The sequence below is a fragment of the Dermacentor albipictus genome, unplaced genomic scaffold (genome assembly GCF_038994185.2).
Source record: "Dermacentor albipictus isolate Rhodes 1998 colony unplaced genomic scaffold, USDA_Dalb.pri_finalv2 scaffold_14, whole genome shotgun sequence".
NCBI classification, from domain to species: domain Eukaryota; kingdom Metazoa; phylum Arthropoda; class Arachnida; order Ixodida; family Ixodidae; genus Dermacentor; species Dermacentor albipictus.
Genome location: NW_027225568.1, coordinates 709,830 through 729,968, shown reverse-complemented (window position 1 = coordinate 729,968; position 20,139 = coordinate 709,830).

Here is a 20,139-nt window from a genome sequence, read left to right as displayed (position 1 = left end):
TTTATTCCGTCACGTAGCAACAAGCTAAGGGTACGCCAGGCGCACCAGATGCATGCGTCATGCGCCAGACACGCTAACGGAGCGAGTTAGGCATGCTACGCATGTGAAGTTCGCCTGTTCGGCGACCCGTCTCTTTTGGATGTAGCCTGCTAGTTGGGCTCCCGGCGTATTCTTGCGTTCCTTCTGGACTTCGACATGGCAATAGTGCACTATTGGACTATGGCAAAGTGAGAAATTTTGTTTGACAGTCTACAACGCATTTCAAGCAGAACTAATTTATTTCTCTTTATCTTCTGCTAGCTCTGCAAGGAGGGAAGGTGTTTAAGGTCCGAAGTCGGCACCCCTCAATGACTCGTGTGTACGGTGGCAGTGCTAAGGAATATCCGTTGTCCGGTAAAGAGACGCTATATTCAAACGCCAGGGCGTCCGTTTGGAAACAAGTACGAATCTTCGCTCTTTCCCACTTAACCAAAACATGACTTTTTAAACCGCCAGTTGCACAAAAGAGTACAAGTCACAAATCACACATGCGGGTTCATACCATTGTAACCAATAACACAACATTCGTGACGCACACGGCATTGGTGGAAACAGTGGCACCCTTTACAACACGTGATGGGATAGGTTTGCTCAAAGACACGTGTCACCTCCCTCTCCCCTACGTTGGGTTCCGAGTATCGGCCTTGATGTCCTCCGGCGCCGGAGGCCAAGCTCAAGCTGGCGGGAGGACATCAAGGCCGATACTCGGAGCCCAACGTAGGGGAGAGGGACTGAACCTTACTGCTGCAAGTTCGTAACGCTTTCTCTGACCCCCAACATTTGTAGCGATAGCTACATTACACCGCGTTTTCGCCTCTTTGCCGTAGCCGCACTTTGAGCCGTGGCTGCACTGTGACGTGACACCACGGCCCTTGATTCTCCAGCAACTCGGCTCGTCGCGGTCGCCACGCGGCCACCGGTCCTGCCGTTGGTAAAACCCCTTGATAATTTGAAAATAATTTGATAAAGTTGATTCTCCCCGCCCGCCGGCTGCGCACGGCACGCTTTTTCTCTTGGGCTCCCTCGACCGGGCCACAGCATTCTATGGAGGCGTGTTATTGTAGGCCAGTTGAGCGCCCCAGTGGTGTTGAAAATTTTGAGAAATGGTGATAACAGCATCGATAATTCTGAAGGCAACGTTTATGAGGAGGTTTTTTTCTCAAAGCCGTATGAACGGGGTATACTAATGTAAAAGGATCTTTGGGGCGAGGTATATACTGCAGACAATTTTTCTGCCACATAATGAGATGCTTTACTTTGTGCATCGGATGTAGTATTGCTTGTGGCACATCCCTCTGTGTATGGCTTTTTAAGCGAAAGCCCAGATCTCTGTTTCAAGGTCGCGTTGTAAGCTACAGAAAATACCACGTGACCGAAGGAAGGCCGGAAGCGAACCAAAGCATGTGCAGCCGTGTATAAGAAATGATAACTGATTAGCAAAGTTAAGTAATGATTGATTAGTGATTGGATTAAGATGAATTAAGGTGTATTATGGAGAATTAAGGTGGAATAAAGTCAGCGAAGGTAAATTAGGGTGGATAAAGCAGGATTACGGTGCATTAAGGAGGATTAGGGTGCACTAAGGTCTATGAAGGTGGATCAAGATGAATGAAGGTGGATTAGGGTGGGCTAGGGTGGATTAAAGTGAATGAAGGAGGATCAGGGAGGATTAAGGTGGATTGAGGAAGATTAGGCTGGATTAAAGTCGATGAAGTTAAATTAGGGTGGATTAATGTGAATGAAAGGATTAGCGTGGATTAAGTAGGATTACGGTGCATTAAGGAATATTAAGATGGATTAAGGAGGATTGTGGTGAAGTAAGATGTATTAAGGTACATTAGGGAGGATTCAGGCCGATTAACGTGGATGAAGGAGGATTAAGGTTTAATACAGTATGCTTTACAACCTTAAACTTTATTCATACACTTTAATCCTATTTTATACACCTTAATCCTTATTCGTGTACCTTAATCCTGCTTAATAAACCCTAATTTACCTCCATCAAGCCTAATCCACCTTAATCAATCCTAATCGGCCTTAAAGGGAAGCTGAAACGATTTTCAATTTCCATGAATTGCTGGGATTGGGAAGAACAGACCTAATAATTTACGGTTCCGAAATTTTTTTTTTCGTTTTGTTAATATAAGCGGCGGAAATCGCTTTCTAAATCACCCGCACAGACACGCCCCCATCGCTTCCCGGAGCGCCGGGTGAGGTTGTTGCCAGAGGAGAGAACCGGCGAGAGCGACGTCATGGGCGGAGACCGAGCCAACCGAGCTGCGGACCGGCGTGCTGACATGTGCTAGCATACCTGTTTCCGTCCTGCGCTTTACTGAACGACGCTACGAGAGATCTGCCGCCGCCGCTCACGTTTCTTTTGCGATTTTCGTAAACTGTTCTTCCCTTCTGTGCTGCGTGAGTGCCTACAGCCAAGGGCGCCCAACATGCCCTCGTTCTGTGGAGCATTCGGCTGCGCGAACACAGGCGGGCGAGACGATGTGGTGTTTCACAAATTCCCGAAGGAAAAGAAGCTTGCCGCGCAGTGTGTACGTGCGGTGAGGAGAGATAAGTTCGTGCCGACGAAATCAACTGTGCTGTGCTCAGACCATTTCCGCGACAGTGACTATCATCGGAGCTTGACAACGATGCGGGCAATCGGTATTCCAGTTAAATCGGCGCGACTGAAGCCCGGCGTTGTTCCGTCTATATTCTCCTACAAAAGAAACACCTCGCCACCTCCAAAAGCGGCCTTCGCCAAGAGGAGAAAGCGTGATGTGCACACGGGCAATTTTTTACCAGATGATCACCTTAGTGCCGAACAAACGGTCTACGACGAAGCGAGGTGGAGGCACAGCCGGGAATGTGCACCTACGTGCAAAGTGCTTGCCGTTTTCATCCTGTTTTGCCTCTTCGCCTTGTCACGGAACACTGTATTACAGCGCTTTGTTCGGCGCTGTTCTGATACGGTGAAATAACTGGCCGGCGGTACGCTTGCGCATTTTTCTTTTATTGAAATGAATATTAGGAGAGGTTGGCGCCTTTATGGTGGCACCGGCTACTCCTCGTCATTTGGCAAAGGAAACAAATTTGCGAAAAAAAGGAGAATAGCGACAAGAAATATGGCACTCAGTAGAACACTGGATGAATAAAAAATATACAGTCCAACAGTACATGAGTCGCAAAGTTCTGTGCGCGTTCATTGATATTTGTTATTCGTCCTACCTCGCGGTGCCCGCAGATTTAGTTGTTTAGCATTCGTGTTCAAATCGCACGACATGAGGCGTTACGGTAATATTTTCATGCTCGCGTTAGAGTAGTTGAACTCGGCGTGCAAAAACTTCGTTCCGTAGATTCCGCACTCACGGCTTGCTACGAGCAGCGAAATGCCGCAAAAGCGAGCGTCGGCACAGCCGCGCCCGTGGCAAGGCGAACGAGCTCAAATAATGAAGTAACGTTGTGTGGTATTGAAGTTACCAGCGTTCGACGTGGTCTAGCCCAATACAGGCATCGCTGCTTGGCAAAAAAAATTTTCTTGGCCTTGTTCCTAGGGAACTAGCTATGCATCACGCATGGGAAAATTATTATTTGAAAGTAATTATATTACATTACTCATTACTGTCTTATTACGCTCATTGATTTGAATGACATTACCAATTACCGCCTTAAAAAAAAGTAATGGTATTACTTTACGATTGCTTCCAAAAAGTTTTCATGCATACAAGAAGCAAAAAGCAAAGTATAAAGGGACGCCAACCTTTCTTTAAGGTAACATACACTTTCATGCCCTTCCCCCATGCTTCTCAACGACACCTCACCACATTACCAACGTTCTGACGCTGTACACAGCTTACTGGTGCATATTTAGCGCAATTACTAAATTACTTTAGCCATGAAATTACAGACAATATATTTCACATTACTATCACTAGACAACTAATTCATCACATAAATTACTGAAAAAGTATTTCAATTATCGTAAGTAATCCAACGGCTGTCATGTATACTGATATGCTGAAATTCATGACATCCATGCCTTGCACTCTTTCAGATACTAGCAGAGCTCCTTGAGAACCGAGCCCCTGATGAACTTGTTCCACTACCATCACCAATCGAAGATTTTGAAGCAGCCAGTGTGACACAGGCATATAATGAAGAGTTTGAAGCTAAGATTTCCAGCGCGCGAGAAGGTACACACATCGCTCTCGCTGTTGGCACACTCAAAATCGTCGTTGCCGCCGTTGCCGCCATCGTTTTCCGTATCGGCTGTGGGTTCAAACATGGGGTGCTATGCAGGATGCGTCGAGTTTCTCGTTCACCCGAGTTTTGCCCGAGTTTGCTCGACGGCAGTCAGTGAACGGAGATAGCGCGGAACGGGCCGAAGGTGCAGGCAAAAAAATATGTAGACAAGAAGTCGCGTATGACAACATGAGCGCACCCTGCGCGGCACGCTGCTTCCACGTTTCAAGCGCAGAAGGCTGCACAACGAAACGCGCCAGCGCCGCGTATTGTTATCAACGGATTATCGCAACTTAGCGATACCGTGACTGCCCCGCTGTCTGTCAGCACACTTGCCGTGAGCCGCTTGCCACGCCTTTCCCGGGCGCGTCAAGGGCGTGCCTCATCTTTCGGGCGCTATCTATCTATCATCCATCGAATGCGAACGGGGTACATGCGGCGCATTCTTGCACCTACACTTTCACTCAAACGAATACGTTAAAATACGACAAATAAAATAACGCACATTTTTATTTCTTTAGGTATCTGTTTTTCGTTTTCAATGCTAGAAATTTCTGATGACAAACGGAGATTGAGCAAATTATTAAATTTTGCACTTCTTGCCGTGAGTGGCGACAGGGAGGCGAAAGCTTAGAAGCGGTACATTGAAGCGGGTCGCACGAACGAGGGCGTTCATACGTAGATAAGTCGCCTAGGGGCGCTGCAGTGCTATTCTCAATAAAGTCGGTCATGATCCATGGAGGGTCATGGCCACTCTTTCTCTATTAGGAGAATAGAAACGCAGCGCCGCGGTACGGCTGTTCATCGCAGGCGCTTCACTAGGCTTTAAGGCCCCCGCTTTACCGACTGAAAACGACACAACAGCTGTCGCTGTAAAATGGCGGTATGTTATTTTAGAGTGCGTAGTGACGCAGTTCAGTGAAAATGTACCAGTTTATCTTTGTGCGCGAAGCCTCTGCGATACATTGCGAAACGTGCGTGCTTCCCCAGCGACAGAATTCATCGCTTGTCATCGCTTGCCCAGTGAAGGCGCCTCTGAGCGCATGTACGCACTTTAGCAGGGAAGAAGTTTGGGCGTGTTGGTGGTATGCATTCAGACTGGGATACATAGCGCAAAAAAAAAAATTACACAGGGACAAGCAGAACACAGGACGAGCGCTAACTTTCAACAAATGATTTATTGCAGCTGGTGAGTATATATATACTCACTGGGACGCCACTACAATAGAGCAGACTGAAGGGAAGGAGGAAAAGACAGTCATGTGACTACTATGCCCAAAAATTCAAGCTCTTTCCTTGATAAAAATATAGACGGCGTGCTAACGCACTCTTCACCTGCTCTGGCTATCTCAGCTGCTTCCACAATTTCCCTCGTAATCTTATTCCTGTGGCGATAGACAACAACGGTTCGTTCGAAAAGCGGGAAGCATGGAGCGTTCGCGTCACACTTTCTACAATGGGCAGCTAGATGCCCATCTATTGCCCTGTCCCTGTGTAATTTTTTTTTTTTTTTGCGCTATGTATCCCAGTCTGAATGCATGTACGCAGTATATGAGTGTGTTGTGCAGTCGAAGGGGTAGTTCTGAACTTAGTGTCACACATTACTTCCCCCCCCTTCTTTGGCTTCTGGATTGGATTGGCGCGGCTCGCTACGTGCTTGCGCGCGCTTTTCCGAGCGCAGATTGGTGTGCGCCTGGTTTCTGCACTAGGCTGTTATGCGATCGCTTTTTCGAGCGCAGATTGATGTGAGCCTGGTTTCTGCACTAGGCTTTTGCACGATCGCCTGCTTTTTGCACTGGGCTTTCAAAAGGCGAAGTGAGCGTCGCTTACTGCAGGCGGCAAGTGATTTGGCTCACGTACTGCGTGAGCAAAAACATAGGCACGTGGCTCATGAAGGAGATGACCGGCGACTTGCTTAATCTATCGGACCATGTCATCGCCGACTGGAGGAACTACGCTCGTGAGGTCGTGCGGGACGAGCTGCTGGCGCGACCCCCACTCGGTGGCCCCGGGAGGATTGTGCAAATTGATGAATGCCTCCTTCGCGGCAAGCGAAAATACAATCGAGGCCGCCTGATGATGGGCGACAAGGTTCCGCCGAGCCGCCAAAATTACGGCGGCATTGCAGATCGTGGACCATGGGTATTCGGCATGATCTGCGTGACCACCGGGGAGCTCCGACTATTCAAGGTCGACCGACGAGACGCGGCGACGCTAGGCCCCATTATTGCAGCCAACGTTGAACCGGGAACCACCATCCACAGTGATGAATCGGCCGCATACAACTGCATCCCGAACTTGGGGGGGGGGGGGGGGGCTAACGGAGCAAGACTGAATTTGCAATGGGAGGCTGTTAACCACACCATGAACTTTGTAGACCCAATCACGGGCGCTCACACCCAGAAAATCGAAAGCTACTGGCAGAAGGTGAAGCGCTACCTCGACTCCGCCGGCTACAGGGTGACTCTACAGCTTCTCGAGTCGCACCTGATATGGCTATGGTGGGCATCGATTAATGGGCACATGCGCTGCAAGGACTCGTTTCTGCGTTTATTAGAAGCGATCGCACGGCGCTACCCAGTGTGACATAGTAATGGAAAATAAAGCGCACTTTTCTGACCCTTTGCTTTTGTATGAAAGTTTCCCGGCATTGCTGCGCGCTTCCATACACAGTAGGCCCGCGGCGCTGCACTTCCGCAGTAAGCGACGCTCACTTCGCCTTTTGAAAGCCCAGTGCAAAAAGCAGGCGATCGTGCAAAAGCCTAGTGCAGAAACAAGGCTCACATCAATCTGCGCTCAAAAAAGCGATCGCATAACAGCCTAGTGCAGAAACCAGGCGCACACCAATCTGCGCTCGGAAAAGCTTGCGCAAGTACGTAGCGAGCCGCGCCAATCCAATCCAAAAGCCAAAGAAAAGGGGGGAAGTAATGTGTGACACTAAGTTCAGAACTACCGTCGAAGGTGCTTGCGGATTACCTCTGCTGGAGCCAGCAGCGATCGCAGATGGATATCGTAACGACACCGCAGCACTCGCATTTTCGCAGGTGAGGGCTCTTGTGTGCATTTATGAAATCAGATTTCGAACGGAGAGAGGTGTTGGAACTGTTGAGTGCGCAGTGCTTGTGATGAAGAAATGCCATTGCACTGGGCCTAGAAGAGCAAGCGATTCTCGGACGCTGATCGTGTTCACGACGTTGTGGCTCCGTTTCATCACCGATGACAGAGCAGCCATCTGAAACGACTGCTGCAATAAGCACTCCTCAGCATCGTCGTCCCCCTCGACGCCTCGACGCCTTGCAAGCACCTACAGTGACGTGCCGATAATTATTTACTGTGCGCTACGCGCCGCAATGCAGGCAGTGAAACCGTGTTGTGCGGCGATCTCAGCCCGAGAGGATGTATGCCAGCGACAGTCAACGCTTTGTTTTCGATAGTGGTGCTCAGTACATACCGATGACAGTGCGTTGTGCGTGTTTTATGTCGGCGGTCAAGATTGTTGATGCCTCTCAGCTCGACACCGCGTCGCTGTTGCCGGAAGATAAGTTGGGCGTGGCCCAACTGTAGTGGGTGCGCGCGCAATAGTTACATGCCTCGCGCGGGGCGTGACCTCTGGTTTTGATTGACAGGCGAACTCGTGCTAAACTCGTACATCGCGAAACCCCCTCCGAGTTCAACTCGGGAACATGGCGGCGGCAGCAGCAGCCTGTTTCATTGCATCCAGCGGCAGCAAGCGTCAGTATGACCGTCCGGACCCGTTCATCTGCATGACCGACGGGGAGTTTCAGCGTCATTTTCGCCTGTCGAAGACATCAGTGTGCTGGCTGTGTGACGAGCTAGGCGAAGACTCTCGTCTGCGGAGACAGCGTGGCGGGCTTCATTCGCTCACCGTCGTAGAGCAAGTCATCTGTGCCCTCCGTTTCTACGGGACTGGGAGTTTTCAGGGAAGCGTCGGCGCCGAGCGTTACATCGGACGCCATCAAACTACTGTTAGCCACTGTGTCAGAGATGTGTATGACGCGCTTATCGATGCGGCAGTGCGTAAGCGGTGGCTAGCTTTCCAGAATACTGCGCCGGAGCGGGCATATATAAAAGAATGCTTCCCACTTCGTGGGAACATTACGAACGTAGTCGGGTGTGTCGACGGAACGTACGTAGGAATGAAGGCGCCTTCAATGTCAGCGTTACTGTGATTAACAGACTTTTTCGCTGGTTGATCACTTTTTGTCGATTGTTCTACTTATCTGTCAGGGTGCCTTCCAAATGGCTCACTTTCTTGGGAAAGGGGTTAAGTATAAATAGATAAATGGATATCACTAATTGTGTGAAGTAACGTATGAATCCTAATCTGATAAACAACTTGGGGTTCTTCACTGGTGAAGTTACTAAGTATGCACAATGCTGAATTTTGGTCATGCGTAATCTATTGGCCGCACTATGAAACAGCGAGGCATTGCACAATTTGTTGCAGCGCGAGATGTGGATGTTGCGCCAAGCCGGTTGTGCCTATGCATTTGTGGCGAAATGAAAATGCATTGAGAATCTTAGTGTGTTGGCTTGCATGAAGAAAATACTTCAGATTGCTTGCTCTGTTCACTGTCGATGCATGTGCCAGAGGTTCAGTGCATCTTCTTTTTTTTGGGGGGGGGCGGCGTTATTCTGGATGGATAAATTGTATATATTCGTCTCATAATGGGGCTCTAATTCTTAAGCATTAGAACAATGCACATCCGATACTCTGCAGAACTCTCTGTACGTGAAGATGTCATGAACCACCAAGGCATTATTACATATCGGGAGAAATGTGGTGCAGATGCCAATGAAAAGTGGGTCTTTAACCTACCATGATAAAAATAAAACTTGCAGAGCAAATTGACCATTTGTACAGGTTTAGAGCGACGATTACACAAAACGTGATATGCCCAAACGAGTAAACACTTGCCGCATTGCCAAAGTAGGCTGAGCGACATGCAGCATATATTGGCATTGAACATGTCTTGTAACTGTTATTTTTATTGTAAGCCCTCGCTGTCACACCTTTCCTTCCAGCACTCCCTTTACTGAAACGTGGCACTGTCTTTCCATTGGTGTCATGATGATAATGGTAACGGCAGCAGCAAGGCTGGTTAATGCTTGCCTCTTTGATTCCTGTGAGTTTAGTGGTATAGAATATGGCACGTTCATACATACAGCTGTGCTGCAAAATTTAACATTTGTGATTTTTCGGAGAACTAATTTGTGTTGGGAAATTTCAAAGATGTGCACCATTGTGGCCTAATAACTAGAGCATTGGTGTGGTTGAAGACGGTGTATTGGTATAGAAGCTTGAAGTTTAATTGCACAACAATTCGACGGGACACAAAGAGAAATACACACAGCAGAATGCTTTGCTGTGTGTGTTACACTTCTTTGTGTGCCGTTGAATTGTTGTGCGATCCAACTTAAAATAGAGCATTGGGCTTCTTTGGTGCAGGACCGAGGAAGTGTGAGCTATTCGACAACATGCCAGTGCCTTGCCACACAATTATGGAAGTCGGAAGGTTTGCAAACAAAGCTTTGCTTTCAAATCCAACTGCTCATGTAATACAAGCGCTGACTGAAAGAACCATCACACAAAAATAATGGTGAAATCAATGGCCCGTGAAAAGTGTAATTTATATATAGACACTGTTGACATAATAGGTGCCATACCGGTGCCATAATAGGTGCCATACCAGCCTCAAAATTGTACTGGACAGAGCAGTTTGTTTCCTATGTGAAGCTCGACCTTCCATTACATGCTGTGCAAATAACGAAGCTCAGTTTGTTTTGACGTGCTACACAACATTCAGTGTAATCTGTTTTTGATTCTAAAGAAGTGCCAAACACCACCTCTTTTTCAAGGACGTCATGGGAATATTTGGCGAGACCTTTTTCAGCCCCTCATAATGGAAGTGTGGTCAGCCAGCTTTGCTTAGATGCCTTTATAGATTTCTGCTCCTGATCATTGTGTGCTATCAAATTGCAGAAGTCTATGCAACTGGTGCAAGGCATTACGTGTTTCTATAGTCGGATACAACTTTAGGAGGCTGCGGAATCTGCACTTTAAGGCAGGTGGACACAAGCCTGCACCAATGGGCACGCACTCGAGACTGATATTGTGCCGCCAGACAGACTAATATAGCTCATTGGAGAGAGACTACTTCTTTAGACGTGTAGGCAATCGGCTGCTGCGCTTTGGTCATCTGGGTGGGGCCTCTCCTGTCTTCTGAAGTTTTATCCTACTGTAAAGGATGCTGCTTTTCATACAACACAAAAGGACAAAGTGTAAAATTATTTGGCCTATGAAATGGATACATCATAAGTGTGCTATGCAAGGGCTTAAGATGTGTGAAATATGGTACATGCAATTATAAGACAATGTTAAAGAATATGTGGTATCGAACATGCATGTAATGGCACATTTGAATAGGGGAGTGTTGCAGTCATATGCACAGTCTATAGGTGATAGCATTATTAAGCTCCTGCTGTTTCCTTTCTTCATTGTGAATTACACACACCGTTCATCTTGTGGCTAATGAACACGCACTGTATTCTTGCACATAGGAAGAACAAACAGTATGATGACGTGTATGCTGCATTAGTGTATTTTTTATTTACATGGTCCAAGAGTGGCACAGGTTGTCTTACGCTTTTGCCTATCTTGAAGGGACACAAAGTGCATGTTCTAAGTCTCCTAATATGCACAGCACAATGTTTACTGCAATAATTTTATTCATGTTCTTGAATAATAAACAAAATATTAAACTGAAAGCTCCTTTATAAGGTGCCTTCTGTGGGCTCGACAGGACAGCAGTGAGGGCACCGATACTACTGTTGCGGAGCAGCCCTCTGGACCTTTGCCACACTCTCAAGAGCACGTGCCTGGCGCTCGCCTACTGCCACCAGGTGGTTGAGTGGCTCCAGCAGCAGAATGTTTTGCTGCAAAAAAGTGTATTGGAATGAATCAGCCACATACAAACCATTATTTACAAAGAAAAATGCTCGTTGCACTATTAGTACTAAGTGCCCTTAAATGTGGAAGCCTCTAGTGTAGTATGCTTAGTAAAACAATGCGTTGGGACAACATTGCTTTATTTTTCAAAACTGGGGTTTCTTTTTCACAGCCAATTGTCATGTTGATTAGTGTGCCAGCAGCTGAGGTGGCCCTGCACCTTCACAAGTCTCTACTGTCAGCACCACAAACCTATTTTTGTTCGCTGCAAAACAAATGCCTCACCCTACAATCCCGTCTTATACGAGCTGATTGCATCCTATGCCTACAAACATCATATTCTTGTCCCATTACGCAATTTTCTACCATCGTTGGCTGTAGTTCTCTCTCCTTGACATTCATTCTGTAATGCTTATGTAATCACCTGATATGAATTGGCAACAAGTGATCGAATACGTGCATGGCCTGCCTGCCGATTCCTTTCTTTTTTAATCTCAACTAGCATATCAGTTGCCACGGTTTACTACGCCACTGTCTTCCTGCCTTAATGCTATCTGCAACAATTTTTGTTACTTCGCTTTCTACACAGTCCTTGACATCTCAAGTTTCTTTGTTAACCTCCAGGTTTATGTCCCATATTGCATAACCGGTGGAATGCAATGATTCTAGACTTTTTTCAAGGATATCGGTAACGTGGCGATCACGATTCGGTAATGCCTTCCATGTGCTGTTCAACCCATGAAATGTTTGTATAAGTTTCCTGCTTTATATCAGTACTTGCTATTGATATTTCACTTGGATAAAGATACTCTTCCATAAATTTTCTAGCTTAATGTCACTCATGAATTTCTGTTGCCTCACCAAGTTAGTGAAGGTTACCTTCATCTATTCCATATTTTCGCGAGCCCACTTGCACGTAAAAGCACGAACACTCATTGGTTATCACTGCTTCCTTTAAACTGCTGGACATTCAGTTCTTTACTACGAAAGTGACTTAATCCGTGCACTCTTATTATGCTAAATATGAAACAGTAGAAATATACTTATCTGCAGTTTGTCGAAGTCTCCTTCACTGTGTTGGTAGCGAGATACATCGTCGGTACCACCTCGTCGCATCGTAGCTATATAGGATGTCTACCTTTTGCCCACACTATGTAATGTTCGTGACGCTCGCAGTCACGCAGAGTGGAGGAACTCAGCGCACTCGCAGAAGCAGCACGGGACAAGTTGTTTCTTCAGCACTTCGCCGTGAACAGTAGGTGCGCGTTGCGATCTGTAAAATCGCCGAAGCTAGTGGCAGTCTTACCGGGTGCACGGGAAGATTGCCTACGGAGGAACAGAACTATCCAAGAAATAGTGGCCTTCGTCGAGCTTGATCACTACGTCGCGCACTGCAAGCTCGTTGTACGGGTTTGTTTACACTGGGCCTCTCTGATGCGTAGCCGCCATGCTTGCCCGGTGAATGGATGTGATGACGCCACTACAGCGCTCCCTCGTGGTATAATGCGAAGCGTACTAAATTACAAATTAGTCTAAGACGCATTCAGTGCACATCTCGTAAGCTTCAAAATGCTTCTAAACCACGTTAAAGTAACTAATAATATTGTACTAAATGCATTTGTTTTACAACTTGCTTCTGCATGTAATGCACTCGGTGGAACGACAAACAAGTGAAAGAAGGCACGACCATGCACCGACGGTATGATCACGTGAGCCCCAGTTTGTCGACCGCCCAGAAGGCAACGCCCAAGGAATGATAGCCAGCCAGAGTGAATCTAGATAAACCAATGAAACTGGAGGCTTGTCGAAAGATAAACTGTGTCTCGGTACCATTCGTGCTTTCATCTTGGGGTGTCGCCAGAGCTCGTGAAGATCCCGAGTTTCGCCAAACTCGACGCATCCTGCATAGCACCCATGTACGGGGAAAATACAAGCTGTCGGAGACAGCAAGAACGTTCCATCTTACAACTCAGCTATAAAGCCAGAACAGCAGAACCGCGTGCTATCAGAGACAAAGGAATGGTGCTACGCTCTGAAACGGAGACATGCGGCGGCGCCGACCGGCGACTACCGCCAACGACGTCACAGAGGCCCCGACCAATCACGGGCAACAGCGGCGTTCGCGCGATGCCCTCAGGCACTGGTGCGCGTTTTCTTGAAAAAACAGCCGCTTCCGTTTGTTTCCGCCCTTTTTGAACCAGATATTCGTGTTCAGGGGACTCAAAACTGTAGAATGCCGCAGAGAACTCATTTTTTTCGAAAAGTGTTTCAGCTTCCCTTTAATCCCCCTGTATTAGCCGTAATTCACATTAATCTACCGTAGTCGAGCTTAATCCTCCTTCACCCACCTTAATCCTCCCTAATCTGGGGTGGTTGCTTGGGCTAGTTGGTAATTCATGATAAAAATGACGTACAGCGCGAAGGACAGGGACTGCGAGAGACGACATACACTGCGCTCCCTAATCATTGTTCATGCACCCTAATTCACCTTAATCGGCCCTAATGCTGTTTCATCAACCCTATTTCACCTTGATCGCCCTAATCTACATTAATCCTCCTTCATCCGCCTTATTCCTCTTTCATACACCTTAATAGTTATTCACGCGCCTTAATCCTCCTTATACACTCTAATCCGCCTGAATCCTACCTGGTTCACCCTAATTCAATCACTAATGAATCATTAATTAACTTGGCTAATTATTCTCTTATACAGGGGCGGACATGCTTTGGGTCGCCTCTGGCCTTCCCTGGGTCACGTGATATTTCCTGTTAACAACGCGACCTTGAAACATACAGATCTAAATGATTTCGCATTAAAACTTTAAAAAACGCTATGTGGACTAGCTAGCGCTCATCACCTGCAATACCACCGGTACACATGCCACTAATTTTTTCAGGGCTTGCATTCATTGTATCTGACTGACGCACAGATCGACGTAAGCTAGAAATAAAAGCTCCTCCACAAGCTGCTATTTCAATTTTTAGTCAAGCAGGCAACGGATCCTAACAATCGCAAAAATTGCGATCGAGAGGTTGTACCTTCGCACATAATTGTTCACAGCGAAAGCAGGATCTATAGTGCTGTGTTTCCGACCAAATAACAACAGTTGGCGACGTCCGAGGTGATGGAGCTTCCGCAGATTATTATTACGATATCATCGAGCGATGCTGAAGGGACGAGCCGCTGCGAGAACGACGACGAAGTGCGTCTGTGCCTTTGGCGCGAGCGAGTGTAGGACTGGCGATCTGGCTCCAGTGTAAATAATCTGTCCTGTATATAGCCTCTTTAATCTGTGTCTTTCCACACGTAACATTCTAGTGGAGGTCGGTGATCCCCGTCCTCACCACGGAACTCCGGAGTGGTCGGTACATCGAGCTTGTCACCATACCTCCAGGTGACGAGACCGCCTCTGCAACGGCTTCGGCTTGTCCGACTGCTCCAATTATCACGGTTGCCCAACATCGCGACCCTGGTGTGTTCTCTGGTCTGGAGGGAGAGGACGTTGACGAATGGATCAAGCTCGACGAATACGCCAGTGCTAATAACAGGTGGGACCCAACGGTCATGCTCGCCAATGTCATCTTTTATTTCGGCGGCACCCCATGCATGTGGCACCGAAAGCATGACGACGAAACAAACAGCTGGGGCAGTTTCAAAGAAAAGCTCAGAGAACTGTTCGACCACCCCATCGGGCGCAAGGCTGCCGCGAGAAAGGCTCTTGCCTCTCGTGTTCAGACATCTACAGAGCCGTACGTTTCATACATCCTCGACGTCTTGGCTCGCTGCCGCAAAGCTGACGATACTATGTCTGAAGCAGATAAAGTGTCGCATGTGCTAAAAGGCATCGCCGACGATGCTTTCAATTTGCTTGTTTTCGGCCACGTCTCGACTATCGACGCCACCATCAAAGAATGCCGTCGCCTTGAACAAGCTAAGAGCCGCCGTATCACACATCACATCACGCGGCTCCCCAACACTGCCGCTACGTCGACATGTGAGGGTCGACCGCGTCAAACCACCCCCTGTGACGATGTAACTCGTATTGTTCGCCGCGAGATCGAGGCCGCCTGTTTGCCAGCTTTCTCCGCGACGCCTCCCGATCCACCAGCAACCACGATTGCGCTGATTCAGGCCATCGTCAGAAAGGAACTTGAGAACATGGGTCTCAACTCCGTGTGTTCATCGTCTACACCCACGGTTCCCCAGTTCTCTAGCAGCCCTCTTCGTCCCCGGCAGTCCTTCTCTCCCACACCTCGCCGCAACCCGTCCGAATGGCGTACCCCCGATGACAGGCCGATCTGCTTTCACTGCTGTCGCATCGGCCACGTCGCTCGTCACTGCCGCAACCGATGGCCACCACCTCCTCGGACATACCCCGCCGCTCCTTCCCGCCCCTTTGGATCTTCTGTTCCCTATGCCACCCGCCATGAACCCATTGCCGCTGATGCTCCTGCCCCGAACCTTCGCAACAGCCGCTCGCCCTCACCTCGACGCCATCAGTCTCGTTCCCCCCAACCCCGTCGCTTTTCTCCGGCGCCTATCGCCTCCCGGATCCAGCCGGAAAACTAGGCACTGCAGCTTCTGGAGGTGAAGCTGCGTTGTCCACTCTGCCCTCAAATCCTCTGCTGACGTTACACACGAACCAAAACTTTCTTGGCGTTGACGTTGATGGCTATCCTGTCACGGCACTCATCGATACAGGTGCACATCTTTCTATTATGAGTGCTGCCTTCCGACGACGACTGAACAAGCTCCTCACCCCAGCGTCGGCACGCGTCGTCAGCGTTGCGGATGCCGGTACTGTGCCTATATCATCGGCATGTGGACGACACGTGTCAGCATCGCCGGCCACCACACTCCTGTCCTCTTCACCGTGATTGCTCATTGTGTGTCTTTCCACACGTAACGATATTAAGCATACTGAGGACAACCGCATTCTTATGCAACGTACAAATTGCTGCAGCAAAAACACTGGTGAGCAGGCCGGAAGAATGAAAAATATGCAGCATTAGGGATACTTTGCTACGAGTGGCCAATGTTATGCAGCCACTGCTTCCTGCGCAAGCCATCATGCTTTCGTTGTGGTATCATAAATGCTGCATAACCATCTTCAGGATTCTTGCTGCAGTTATATGCGCAACAGTACGGCATAACACTAGCACATAGAGCAGGATACACAGCGTACAACCTTCGCTACGCCGCGCTAAAGCGCCGGGCCAGCCAAGCGGAGAAAAATGGCGCGAACTAAAAAGAAAAACACAAGCAAAACGCAAGATCCGTGCGTTTCCGAGGGCAACAGCAGAGAGACCAATCGTCGCGCAGAAAAACGGGGGTAAAACTGGTTGCCGCGAGGGGGACGCGCAAGGGGCAAGGAGGAGGCGAGGAGGTCGCGCGGCGGCGGCAGAGTTCAGAGAGTGGCGATACATTCAAATTATTAAGGGACTTTAGCCGTTGGTAAAGCCGTTGGGCGCTCGCTGTGCCCTCTGTATGACGTCACACCCCACGCTCCGCAGCTGTGATAACCAGGAGTATTGGCGGCGAGGAGTTACGGAGTCGCCATCTATCGGAAGCGCCTCGCTGGCGTAGTATGAGGGATCACGTGGCGCACTCCTCATAGGTTTTGCTGTCAGCGCTCACTGAAAACACCATGCGCGAGCTCTCCCAGACATTTCTCTAAGTACTTTCGAAACGAGAGAAGTTTCTTACTGTCTAAATAATAATCTTGGGCAAATTGAAAGCACACAATCGTTTACAGACGCTATCTCTTTACCGAATACGTACAGTGAACGCCACTGCGCGCGGTCGCCGTGATGGAGTCTCCCCAACCCGCTTCTTGCGTGAAAGGTAGGTAAACGCTGGGAGCAAGCTATGTGAAATATGTTCTTATAGTGTTTGTATAACTAAATGGAGTGTACTAAAACGAAACCTCAATGCAGCGATCGCGCAGATTCGCAGCGACCGACTGCGCGTCTGCATGCTTGTCCGCGCACTGTGTCCCTTTCTCCGCGCGCGCATTTTCGCACCGTGCCATGAGCTTTAGACCGCAGAATATGAGCATTTGAAAGTATACAAGCAACCATTGTTGCGTGGGCGCTATCAGAGCTGTTCAAAAATAATTTCATTGTAGAGACTTCGACGCCTACGGGGACTGTGATGTGACATCTTTTTTTTCCTTCTAAATTCTTTGATCTTTCAATACTATTTCTCGAGTTGCGTCGCACTGTACGTTTATCGGTGTTCTCAGCGTGCCATTTCCCGCTGCTCCTTTTTTGTAATCCAGTGCATTAATTCATAACACAAACATGACCATATGCCATGCTTTTTATTTGATGTGCTTCTTACCGCTCCCTTTCCACTCCAGTGAGCTTGCCACTATCTATAGCATCGACAAGTTCATAGACCAAACGGTCATGACGTTAGTAGGGCAGCGGACTCGGGCGAGCGTCTCAGTGCGCGTTTTCAGAACATCGCAGACTGGGCGCCGTAGCAGAAATCGTCCTCGCGTCTGTGCTTGCTGCATACCCGAGTTGTAGCCGATGACTGTTTGCCGGTTTTATGTTTCGCGAGCCAAGCTTCACGCAGCTTCTTGTCTTGCGGCTACGTGTGAATAAGGCTGACACCGGCCTCCGTTACGTGCGTCCGGCCCTGCGGCACCGAGCAGTAGCCTACCATGTTGCGCGCCTTCAAAGGCAACCGCTACCTATTTTAGTGCTTTCAAGCGTTGTAAAGGAGACATTCGAAGCGGGAAAATTTCGCCACTAAATGAGGACCGCAGCGTTCGAGGGAATTTAAACTCGTTTTCAGCTCGCTTCGGCGCGCTCGAAGCAGCCGACGCGGCCGCGATGTCCACGTGATCCCTCCTAGCACGTCACGCCGACGGTGGCGCCAGCTTTTCCAGTGGTGGAGCTCGAGGCCAATAGAAGGGAAGAGCTCGCGTTCGCCGCAGCTGCAGTTGAGGCCGCAGCATGGATGGTGAAAAGTCGGCGCAGCCGGGGGTCGGTTAGCTATAGCTACTCGCCTAGCTTTGACCAAAGCTAAACCACACTTAATTTTTTGAAATTAATTTCGTTTTTTTTGGGATACATTGCGGTACGCTCGCCGCACCTGGCGTTGTGACGCTATTAGCGAATAGCAGCTCGGCCATGTGTCCGATTTAGCATGTACTGAATGTTAGTTGGACAAATTTTTGTGACTCTTTTTATGGTCCCGCAACAACATATACCTTCTGTCAGTACTCAAGCTTGTCGAAAACGCGACGAGCGATTGCCAAGACTGATAACACGGGAATGTGTTGCTTGCATCGGCAGAACCCGTGAAAGATAACGCCGAGGAGCTTGAAAACCCGGACCTCGTAACTCAAAAATTCTGTCTTCTGAACGACTGAAAACAGGCCTTGCACCCAAGCATTTGACTTCAGTGCGATCAGAGGCATTCTGCGAGCGTCTAGCATGGTTTGGCTGAGAGCCTGTGTTGGGACCACCTTCGTGTACGTAGTATACCATCGCGTCGGCTGAGGCTAAGTTGTTTTGGAAACGTGTAGTCAGTGGCGTATAGCTAGGTCGTCTGGCATCCGGGGCCCATAGGTCTTCTGTCACCCCCCTCCCTGGGTGTAGCCGGCGGAAAGAGGGGTGTCTTCAGACGTATATGACACCCCCCCCCCTCCCTGGCCCCTTGCACCCGGGGCCCACGGCCCCCCGGCCCCCCCCCCCTGTTGCTACGCCACTGCGTGTAGTCGCCCGTGTATTTGTGCTCGTGAAGTGCAATAATTAAGGCCTTGGAATGAAGGAATGCTTGGAAATTGGATGTTTTCATCATGTTTTATGTATGGTATTGTTTGTGATGAGACGAATATTTTCTACGCCATGTATGTGAAAGCGAATTGCTTTTGTTAACAATGCCACTCATTCATCACTTTCACACGTTTAGCCCCTACACGTACAAGTCATATAAGGTCTAACTACCAAAATGACACATACTTGTAATATACATTATGCGGCTGATGCCGGCTGGTGAAGCTCCGTACTGGTTCTGCTGTTTACCTGGTTTCACAACCTTGGATGAATACACATCCCGGAACGAGCATTTATATAGAGCAAAATAAGCATTTCCTGTTTCCTGATTTCACAAGGCGTCTTGCGCCTACTTTAAGAAAATGCACGTGCCGCATATTCGATGGAGGCTTGTAAAGATCGTTCGCAGTCCTTTTTAATTAATAAAACAATTCCGTACAAAGACTGCGCGTGGTTGAGCAGTAGAAGAAAAAATAATAATAATAATAAAATGCCGTGCGGCTAAGTGCAGCCCGCGTAACGTGTTACAGCTAGCATTCAAAACGCGCACACCCCAAACCAAAATCGGAACTGTGCTTCAGGTATTAATGTCGGTGGCCTGGTGCTCTACAGTGTGTTCGGCCGCTGGGGTCTATGGGAGCGTCCGCTGTAGTTCAATGCTTTTCTCTATGCTTCAACTGTGTGCTGGAGCGAGACAGCTATGTGGGTGCGTGGGTGAGCTTTTGTTTTACTTTCTTCTAGAAATGGGAAGCCAGCATGGACTTCGTCCGCCCGGGTCGCCCGATAAAATGCCAATGTCAGCCACTTGTACACAACTTTCGACTGAATGTTGTAGCGGTTGATGCGCTGCCTGACTCACCACTGGCACCCCTCCTCGCGGTGGCGGACATCTGCGATGTCCCTGTGCGCGCCGCAGCAGCCCCAAAGGACTCGTGCACCGGTGTCCTTTTCAGCTTCGATACGTCCCTCGACTCTGACACTGTGCGCACGAACATTGACTCTGCGGTGCCCGTTCTCGGCTGCTATCGCGCGGGGCCCAACTTTGTCGTGCGCTTCTCGGGCGGCACACCACCAAAGGAGATCGCGCTCTTCAAGATGCGTCG